General features: G+C 34.5%; 2 pseudogenes; both read left to right on the top strand.

The window, feature by feature from the left end:
- The first annotated feature begins 3,854 nt into the window (after window positions 1–3,854).
- LOC120181061 lies at window positions 3,855–4,597 on the top strand (annotated as a pseudogene).
- Window positions 4,598–5,670: 1,073 nt separating this feature from the next.
- LOC120181038 lies at window positions 5,671–7,703 on the top strand (annotated as a pseudogene).
- Window positions 7,704–8,657: the final 954 nt, after the last annotated feature.

The raw sequence follows: 8,657 nt of genomic DNA, 5'->3' as shown, positions 1-8,657 counted from the left end.
TGCAGTGTAGCTCCGCTACCTATTATTATTTTTTTGTTATTTTTATGATTTTTGGTTTTTGTTTTTTTTTTATTTTCTTTTGTTATTTTCTTTTTCTTTTCCTTTTCTTTGTTACATTATTTTCTCTTATTCTATTTTATATGTTTTTTTATTGTAATTTCTACACAATAAAATAAAAATTAAACATAATATAATAAATTCAAGTAGATTAAATTGCAAGATAGATAAAAATACATTGAAATTAGATAAATAAACATACTAATAGTTGAATATTGTGAATAAAGTAGAGTTTGTGGTAATGTAGAGATAGCAGTGTTTTGAAAACCGGACCGGATCGGCCGGTTCAACCGAGAATCGTTGCCTAGTCCGGTTCAATCTACACCGGTTGAACCGTTACTAGTGAACCGGCCGGAACCGTTGAACCGTTCAAACTGGACCGGTTGAAAACCGGAAAAAACCGGGAAAAACCGCCAATTTTTTTAAAAAAAAAAATTAAACCAAACGACGTCGTTTGTTAAACGAGCCAAGTCGAACTTGAGTATTGTTGAGCTCGACTCAAACTTGAAAACTTTAAAAGTAAGCTCAACTCGACTCAAACTCACGAGCTAAAATTATCAAGTTCAACTCGAACTCGAAATATATATTGAAACTTGAACGAAAAGGCTTGAACTCAACAAAAATTTAGAAGCTCGATTGAACCTAAAATTCGAACTTGATTGAAGTGAAAGAATAGTTCACTCAATGCTCACTAAAAGGCTCCATGATTTTGAATGTCAAATTACCTCTATTATTTATATAAGTTAGTTGGGATGCTCTTCTATGCTTCTTAGCCATGTGGTATTGTTTTGTTATCATATTTTTACTCTTTAAACTTTTGGGATGCTCTTCTATCTTTCTTAGCCATGTGGGATTATTTTTAAAAAAAATTAAATCAAACAATATCATTTTGTTATGATTTTTTATCCTCAAATTTATTTTTTAATTATAGTTATATATATATTATTATTTAATATGTTTTACCTTAAATATTATATTGTAGTTAATTTGAATCATTTGTTTCACTGATTTATGGTTTTAACTTATATATGTTATGACTTGCTTTGAATATGACTTGTGATATAAAAATTATTTTTTATTAAATATTTTTGGTATTTTATTAATTTTTTAAATAATTAGGACACGTCGGTTCTTCGACCGGTCGGACGGTTCGACGGTTGAACCAGTGAACCGGTAGCATGGCGGTTCGCTAACTGGTCCGATTTGAAAACCATGAGAGATAGTGCTGGAAATGAATTACTATTTCATCTAGGGGTGTAAACGAGCCGAGTGGAGCTCGAGTATTGAGCTCGACTCGAAAACTCTGAAATAGAGCTCGACTCGACTCGAAAACTCGCGAGCTTAAAATTTTCAAGCTCGAATCGAACTCGAAATCTGAACTGAAGTCGTGAGCAGCTCGAAATGAAAAAAAAAATTACTAAACTTAACTCGATCGAAGCTTCAAACTCAAACTCGAACATGAACCTTAAATACATAAAAATCAATGTTTTCAAAACCGGACCGAACATTGAACCGGTGAAGGTACTGGTTCACTGGTCCAACCGGGTTCAACCGCGCTTGAATCGGATTTTATATAAAATAATATATTTTTTTAATTTTACATAATATTCAAAACAATATTAATATATATGTAACACTTTTTTAAGTTTACAATATTAAAAGGTATAAAAATATCACAAGTCATAATGTATAAATGAAAAACCATAAAATCAAATGAAACAAAATGATTCAAATCAACTACAACATAATATTTAAGGTAAAACATATTAAATAATAAAATATAACTATAATCAAAAAATAAAATTGGGTTAAAAAAATCATAACAATGATGTCATTTTTAATTGTTTTAAAAAAAAATCTCACATGGGCTAAGAAACATAGAAGAGTACCAAAAGTTTAAAGAGTAAAAATATGAGAACCAAAACAATCTCACATGGCTAAGAAACATAGAAGATCATCCCAACTTACTTCTATATAATAGAGGTAATTTGAATTCAAAATCATGGAGCCTTTGGTGAGCACAAAGCGAACTATTCTTTCGCTTCAATTGAGCTAAATTTTAGGCTTCAATCGAACTTCTAAATTTTTTTTTGAGTTCGAGCCTTTTCGATTTCAAGTTTTAAATTATATTCGAGTTGATAATTTTAAACTGTGAGTTTTTGAGTCGAGTTGAGCTTACTTTTAAAGTTTTGAGTTCGAGTCGAGCTCAGCATACTCGAATTTGACTCGGCTCGTTGAACAAACGACTTGTTTGGTTTAATTTTTTTTTAAAGAAAAAAGTGAACCGGCGGTTTCAAACCGTTTTGCGTTTTCAGCCGGTTCACCCGGTTTTCAGCGGTTCTTCGGTTCTTTACCGGTTCTGTGCTAATCCGGTTTGGGAGTTAACGGACCGGACAGGCACCGGTTCACGGTTCAACCGGTCGAACCGGCCGGTCCGATTTTAATAACATTGATAAAAATTACTGTATTTTTTAAAAAAAATCAATACATAAATATTAATATTATTAATAATTTATTTTCTAAAAAAATAAAATCTTAATATATTATTTTCGAGTGCAAAGCTTTTCGAGTCGAATATCGAGTAGCTCGTTTCGGCTCGTTAAGAAACTCGAGTCGAGCTCGAGCTCGAGTCGAATCCATTCGATCCGAGTATTTATCGAGCCTAATAAGTCGATCTCGAGTAACTCGCAATCTGTCTTGTCTCACTTACACCCTATTTCATCTTTAGAGTAATATAGAGATGTTATAGAGTAGAGATGAAGGTTAGAGATGGCCTATTTAATCTTAAATAAAAAAAATTAAAAATGAAGATTAACCAAACCAAAAATTAAAAACAGTATAAAAAATATTTGAATAAATTATAAGATTAATCAATCTCAATTAAAAAAATATATAAAATTTGTTATGGAAAGGATGAATTGAAAGTACATATGTTATGCTATTATACCTTTGCTTACTTTTATCTCTTTAAACACAGTACTATTATACCTTTGCTTACTTTATCTCTTTAAACACATAATAACTGGGTTTTTGAAGAGTACGAAAGAAGCGTTCGGTTAAAAAAATAGTTAACTATTAAAATACCATATACCTTTAAACGGGACTCGTTGTCACTGACATTTTAATTTATTAATTTTAACATTGATATTATGTTTAATTATAATTATGTCACTTCGTCGTTAATTTATTAACGGAACGATGACATGATATCTCTTTTCCGTTACGGTGATGACATAACTCTCTTATCAAAACGATATCATTTTGAAATGACCGTTTTGATACTAAAAAAACTCAAAACGACATTGTTTTATTAATGAAAAAAATGTTTTTCGTGAGATTTAAATCATAGACCTTTATAATCTAAAACTAAATACCCAACCATCAAACTATTCTAATAATTTGATATAACTTTAACAAAACTATTATAAATGTTTATCACTACCACCTTCACCGTCGATATCTTTCTCCATCCATAACCGTTCTGCCACTATTTTTCCACCATTATCTTTAACATCACAACCTAAAATTCATATTTTTCTCTTAAAAGAAAAAGCTTGCTTCCTTCTCGCTTTTCTTTCATTTTCTTCTTTATCTTTTGTTCATGCTGCTTCGTTTTCTCTTCAATGGAAAAATTGAAACGGTCGGCCTTTAAATGCTTCATGAAACTTCCCGAACAAACCAAACACCTCCAACGAGCCTTCTTTATAGTTCCCTCCAATCATCGTTACCAGATCCTTGAAACTAACGAAACCGTAGTGCCATCCCATTGAAGCAAATCCACAAGCATTCTTGCGGCCATGGCAGAAGACGGAGTTGTAACACTCTATAACAACAAGGCCATCACCGACCACAAGCAAAACCTAATCTCGATCAAGGTGGGCCTCACACAAATGCTCCGTGGGGGAGCCATTCTCGAAGTCTCAAGCCCCAACCAGGAAAAAATCGCCGAAGAAGCAGGCGCCTGTTGTTTACTCGTCACTGAACCGAATCCCCGAGGCATTTCACGCATGTCGGATCCTGGTCTTATCAAACAAATAAAACGCGCTGTTTCGATCCCCATCATGGCTCGCTCCCGCGTCACCCATTCGTTGAAGCCCATATACTTGAACGAGTCGACGTCGATTACATTGACGAAAGAGAGGTTTTAGCCTTAGCTGACGAGGAGAATTTTATCAACAGGCATAATTTTAGGCGCCCTTTTGTTTGTGAGTGCAAGAACCTTGGCGAAACGTTAAGTAGAGTTAGGGAAGGAGCAACGATGATTAGAACGCAAGGGGACTTGTTAGGCACTGGTAACATTGAAACGGTTAGAAACGTCAGCTCTGTGATGGGTGAAATTAGGATCTTAAATAACGTGGATGAAGATGAAGTATTCGTGTTTTCTAAGAAAATTGTAGCCCCTTACGACTTGGTTGTTCAAACCAAACAAATGGGGAGACTGCCATTATTTTCTTGCTTTGATTTGCGGCATGCGATATCATTTTCTTCTTTATTTTCTTGCTGTAACTTTGATAGAATTTCTGCTATTATTTGGCTTTGAGTTTGCTCATCCCTCGTTGAAACCGTTGGTAGAGTTTTATTGATGAAGAAAGGAAGGAGATGAAGATTATTAGTTTATATTCATAAAAACTAAAAATTCAAACTGTTATTTAACATTTATAATAGTTTTATTAAGGTTTAACAAGTTCAAGTTAGTTTAGTTGTTGGGTATATAACTTTGAATTTTAAAGGTCTATTGTTTGAATTCCATGAAAATCATTTTTTTCATAAACAAAAAAATATCGTTTTGAGCTTTTTAAGCATAAAAACGGTCTTGTCAAAGCGACGTCGTTTGGATAAAAGAGTCATGTCATCGCCGTCACGAAATATAGATGTCATGTCATCGCTCTGTTAATAAATTAATGAATGAGTGTCATTATTACAGTTAAACATAAACATTAGTGTTAAAATTAAAAAAATTAAAACGTTAATGACATAAACGAATCATCATTTAAAGTTGAATGGTATTTGAAGTAGTTAAAAAAAAGAGCTGCTTGGTGTAGAAAATGAAGCTGTTTGCAATATCATAAAGCATGTCTGCAAGTGCTTGGATGACATAGATTCCCATACCTATATACCTCGTTTTTGAAACCTTTGTCCCATTCTTTTGATGGAAGAGAAAAACAATATGCGAAACCCAATTTGAATTTCATGTCAAGAACGAAAATTTTATCAAATATTTGTGAATATTTATGTAATTTTTTTTTAATTTTATACATTTGTTATATCACGTGTCAGTAATCCGTTTGAAGTATAAATATTGTTAATTTTTTTATTAAGTTAAGATGATTATAAAATAGTATATGTTTTAAATATTTTTAATAATTTAATAATAATTGATCAATCATCTTACTACTGTCATTAGTATTCGAACCCCTTATATCTAAAAATAATAACAATCTTTAATTTTTAATATCACATTTTAATTAAATAAAAATAAAAATATTATAATTTTAAAATTCAACAAAAAATGTATAAAATTTAAACTGAATTTGATCAATTATATAATTTACCCAATAAATTTTAAAAACTGAACCTAACCGTATATACAGATAGTTTCTGGTTAAATTTAAGGAGGGCACCGATTCTTCGGCCTTGTAAGTTCAATGGAGTTTTTCTTGTGCTTTGTAATTTCAACACTTATAAGCCAGGCCCTGGCTTTGGAGGCTCCTTGTGGATCGGAATTGGAACCGTTCAGTCAAGAGTTGTTGGAATCTGCAAAACAGGCAGAGTTTTTTGAGTGGATGAGAGGGATAAGAAGGAAGATCCACGAGAACCCAGAGCTTGGATTTGAAGAATATAAGACCAGCGAACTCATCAGGAACGAGTTAGACTCACTTGGGATCAGCTATAAATGGCCTGTTGCTAAGACTGGCGTGGTAGCCTTTATTGGGACCGCTGCACAACCAGCCTTCGCTCTCAGAGCAGACATGGATGCCCTTCCTTTGCAGGTCATCTCTCTCTCTCTCTCTCTCTCTCTCTGCGCTATAGATCTCAAAGACACAAACTTCTTATACCTTGTATGTGAATTACCGTATAATTTTGAAGGAGTTAGTGGAGTGGAAGCACAAGAGTAAAGTGGAAGGGAAGATGCACGCTTGTGGCCATGATTCCCATGTGGCAATGCTACTTGGAGCAGCCAAGTTACTTCAGAGCAAAAGAAATTTATTGAAGGTATGTTTTTCAGATCTTTGTACTTGTCTGCAAAAATCTTAGAAACTTTGTTTTCCCTCTTATGGGCTAATTTTATATTGCTTCAACAATTTCTTGAAGGGAATGGTGAAATTAGTCTTTCAACCTGGTGAAGAGGGTTATGCTGGTGCTTACCATATGCTTCAAGATGGTGTCCTCCATGATATCAGTGCAGTCCTCAGTATACATGTTTTGCCACAAGTACCTACAGGTGCTATTGCATCAAGGCCAGGTCCGATACTTGCCGGTGTCGGACTGTTTTCAGCTACGATTCAGGGAAGAGGAGCACATGCATCAAGCCCTCATCTAGCCAAAGACCCTATTGTTGCAGCTTGCTCGGCCGTCCTTGCTCTCCAACAGATTGTATCGAGAGAGACAGATCCACTTGAGGCCATGGTAATTTTCTATTTCCATGTTTGAATAAACTTTTTGAGATGGTAATCTTGTAGAACTTGCTCACTGAACTATCAGTTTCCTATAATAGATTTAGTCAACATCAGTAGGCGGCAAGTGATAGATATCACTTGAGCACCAAATATGGAACAAAGGTGGTTGATGGATCATTGTCATATCATTTAGTCCTGATTAGAATTGGCTCGGCTTGAAAGTTAGCTTATTTTTAAACATCAAATCCCAGCCATCTGTCATTAGTTTTTCCCAAAATCTGAAATTGCCACAGCATTAGAAAATTGTAATTCACCCGAAGTATATATAAGATATACATTTAAACCGGTCCACCGGCTGCATATGCTTGTAATGCCATGTTACTGGTCAAGTGATCAGCATTATGAATCTTTGAGCAACAATCAAGACCAAGAATTCTAAGCTTCATTTTGAATGATTTAGTTGGTAACAGTTGGTTCAATTGAGGGAGGTCGAGCTGGAAATATAATCCCTGAATCTGTGACATTCACTGGGACATTTAGGAGCTTGTCCATGGAAGGACTTTCCTTCCTAAAAAAAAGGATCAAAGAGGTAAATCATGCTCTCTTCTCTACTTCTTCTTCTTCTTCTCTTCTTCCAGTAATGGCCACGATGAAGCACTGTATGAACATGCCAAGAAAGTAGGTAACAGTCTGGTTGGAGAAAACAATGTCCATCTACTCCCATCACCATGGGAGCAGAAGACTTCAGTTTCTTTGCGCAGAAGACTGCGGCTGCTATTTATGTGATCGGGATAAAGAACAAAACCCTGAAATCTGATCAGCCATTACACTCACCTTACTTTTTTATCGACGAAGAGGCTCTTCCGATCGGAGCGTCCTGCTGTTGCAATTTCATACCTGGATACTCGTGTTGCAACTAATTGATACCCTTGACATCAATGTAAATGTTGCAATGTGCAAATAAGCAGACTCAACATTTGCATCACAATGCAGATTAAAGGAAAATGGCTAGTTGTCCATTTATCAATAGATATATATACACAATCTAATGATGTTAACAGAAATAAATTGAACACTCTTAAATGTTAACAGAAATCATCACAGGCCCATTTGGCTTTTACCCCTTGAAACAAAATCAGAACTGAATTCTGCGTTTTGTAATGTTAGAGCAGAATTAAAAGGGTGCACTTGAAATGATATATATATACATATGGATGATAACTACAACTGAAACTGACAAACATGAAATTCAAGAAGGAAAAAGGTTCACCACCATGAATGCAGACTCCCATTTTGTTCATAGTCTTTAAAGTTCACCTTCTCAATACAGGAAAACACTCAGGATAGTCACCTCATACAGGAAAATACTCAGGATATGGTTCATGCTTGTGCTTTCAAGCCAACGCACTCCACCAAAGCTCTGAACTTGTATCTGCAATATGCTGGAGAAGAACTCACCTGCGTCTCCTTTTATGCCAATTATCAGCCATCAAGTGAATTTTTTCCTGGTGTGTCTTGCTGTGTCTAGAAGAATCTTCCTTTTTCTCCATGACCTGTTGGATACCTTCTTGATATCCTTCTATAAAAACTCTTAAGAATCTCTATATGCAGAATACCTTGTCATGTATAACCTCTGTAAACAGGCCTCGATGTCTCTATCCCTCCTCTGCCAGCCCACAATTTAAAATTGTAAAACTACTACAGAATAATTACAAAATTCATAAGACGTTAAAACAAAATTCCATAAGAAGAAATATCAAAACAAATAATTGACTCTCATATACAGACAAAATATGACCTATAAGCCCCTAATTATACCGTACTCTGCAAGTACGCAGAAGGAACTCCATACTGATGTTTACAACTGCATGATCTATTCCTAACCTGAAATGGTGAGTAACAGAGTGAGCTTTAGGAAAGCTCAGTAATGCAAAATTACCATAAAATGCTATATGACAAGCAGATAAATGCAAAGCATAAAAG

This window comes from Hibiscus syriacus, unplaced genomic scaffold, assembly GCF_006381635.1.
Source record: "Hibiscus syriacus cultivar Baekdansim isolate YM2019G1 unplaced genomic scaffold, ASM638163v2 tig00112507_pilon, whole genome shotgun sequence".
In the NCBI taxonomy this organism is placed as follows: Eukaryota; Viridiplantae; Streptophyta; class Magnoliopsida; order Malvales; family Malvaceae; genus Hibiscus; species Hibiscus syriacus.
This window is presented reverse-complemented; position numbering and strand designations above follow the sequence as displayed.